The sequence below is a fragment of the Otolemur garnettii genome, unplaced genomic scaffold, assembly GCF_000181295.1.
Source record: "Otolemur garnettii isolate 467f Iridium unplaced genomic scaffold, OtoGar3 scaffold00179, whole genome shotgun sequence".
In the NCBI taxonomy this organism is placed as follows: domain Eukaryota; kingdom Metazoa; phylum Chordata; class Mammalia; order Primates; family Galagidae; genus Otolemur; species Otolemur garnettii.
In genome coordinates, this window is record NW_003852574.1 from 3,153,079 (window position 1) to 3,155,426 (window position 2,348).

The window sequence follows — 2,348 nt, forward strand, 5'->3', positions numbered from 1 at the left end:
TCACTTGAGCCCAGGAATTAGAGGTTGCTGTGAGCTGTGATGCTATGGCACTCTACCCAGGGGGACAGCTTGAGGCTCTGTCTCAAAAGAAAAAAAAGAGGGAAATTTATCATTCAATAAACAGAAAGCACATCAAACCCATGAGTCATCTTATGGAATTAGAAAAAGAAGAGCAATCTAATCCAAAACCAAGCAGAAGAAAAGAAATAACCAAAATTAAATCAGATATGAATGAGATTGAAAACAAGAGTCATTCAGAATATTAAAGAAACAAAAAGGTTTTTTTTTTTTTTAAATCATAGGCAGTCATGGAGTAAAATGTGCTGGTTTTATATACAATTGAAATATTTTCATCAAACTTGTACCTCTGAAGGACAAGCTGATTGATCCCATCCTAAGAAGAAACAGCTTGCTCCCATCGTCCTTGAAAAGGATTGCTGTCAGGATGTTCTTTGTGATGTGCTCTGCCTTTGCTGTGGGAATTCTGCAAAGTAAACAGCTGGACCTTGTGAAAGAGAAAACCATTAATCAGATGATTGGCCATGTGTCTACCATGCTGCAGACTTGCCTGTATGGTGGCAGGATCCACAGTATGTGCTGATTGGGATTAGTGAGATATTTGCAAGTATAGCAGGTCTAGAATTTGCATACTTAGCTGCTCCCAAGTCCCTGCAGAGCGCCATCATGGGTTTGTTCTTTTTCTTCTCTGGCATCAGGTCGTTCGTGGGCTCGGGTCTGCTGGCATTACTGTGTTTCCCCGAAAATAAGACACTGCCTTATATTTATTTTTTCTCATGAAGACACACTAGAGCTTATTTTCAGGGGATATCTTATTTTTATTAAGTATAATACAACAACCTACATTTATTCAAATACAGTTAAGTCATTTTCTTCTGGAACCTGACGGGGAGCCGACCTTGTTGGTGGGGCTGGTGCTAGTGATACATGAACTCCTTTCCCCTGGCCGTTTGCACCTGCACAATAGGATCTCTGCGACCATGGTTACCACACGCCCACCCGTGCAAGTTCGAATAGCTTGGAGAAAGGACCTGTGGTAAATAAAAGGTACTCCAGTACCTTGCAGGTTATGTTTCCGACAAAGGTTTAATAATCAGAATCCACAGAGAACTCAAATGTATTAGCAGGAAGAAAACAAGTGATCCCATCTCAGGGTGGGCAAGGGACTTGAAGAGAAAGGGACTTGAAGACAGGCACATGGCCTACAAACATGAAAAAATGATCACCATCCTTAGTTATCAGAGAAATGCAAATCAAAACTACTTTGAGATATCATCTAACACCAGTAAGATTAGTCCATATCATAAATTCCCAAAATCATAGATGCTGGCATGGATGTGGGGAAAAGGGAACACTTCTACAGTGCTGGTGGGATTGCAAACTAGTAAGTTCCTTTTGGAAAGACATCTGGAGAACACTCAGAGAACTAAAAACAGACCTGCCATTTGATCCTATAATTCCTCTATTAGGTATATATCCAGAAGACCAAAAATCACACTACAATGAAGATATTTGTATCAGTATGTTCATTGCAGCCCAATTCGTAATTGCTAGGTCATGGAAGAAACCCAAAGGCCCGGTGATCCACGAATGGATCAATAAATTGTAGTATATGTACACCATGGAATACTATGGAACCATTAAGGAAGATGGAGACTTTACCTCCTTCATGTTTACATGGATGGAGCTGGAGAATATTCTTCTTAGCAAAGTATCACAAGAATGGAAGAAAAAGTATCCAATGTACTCAGGCCTAGTAAACTAACTTATAGCTTTCACAGGAAAGCTATAACCCAATTTTAGCCCAGGAATATGGGGAGAGGGGAGAGGGAAGGGAGGGGAAGGGGGAGGATGGGTGGAGGGAGGGTGTTTGGTGGGACCCCACCTATGGTTAATCTTGTAAGTGTACATGTGAATCTTTCTAAATGTAGAATATAAATGTCTTAACACAATAACTAAGAGGATGCCACGAAGGCTATGTTAACCAGTTTGGTGAAAGTATTTCAAATTGTATATAAAACCAGCACACTGTATCCCATGACTACATTAATGTACACAGCTATAATTTAATAATAAAAAAAATAGGTGTGCTCGCTTCGGCAGCACATATACTAAAATTGGAACAATACAGAGAAGATTAGCATGGCCCCTGCGTGAGGATGACATGCAAATTCGTGAAGCGTTCCATATTTTTGGGACATTTCTTAAACTAATAGAGGCCATCTACAGCAAACCTATAGCCAATATTGTATTGAATGGAGTCAAACTGAAATCATTTCCACTCAGATCAGGAACCAGGCAAGGGTGCCCATTGTCTCCACTGCTCTTTA

The 2,348-nt window shown here is 40.3% G+C and overlaps 1 non-coding gene across 1 annotated transcript; it reads left to right on the forward strand.

Moving 5' to 3' along the window:
* Positions 1-2,105: 2,105 nt before the first annotated feature.
* LOC111728712 lies at positions 2,106-2,212 on the forward strand. The gene has a single exon (XR_002775927.1). It is a non-coding gene; the product is annotated as a U6 spliceosomal RNA (small nuclear RNA).
* Positions 2,213-2,348: the final 136 nt, after the last annotated feature.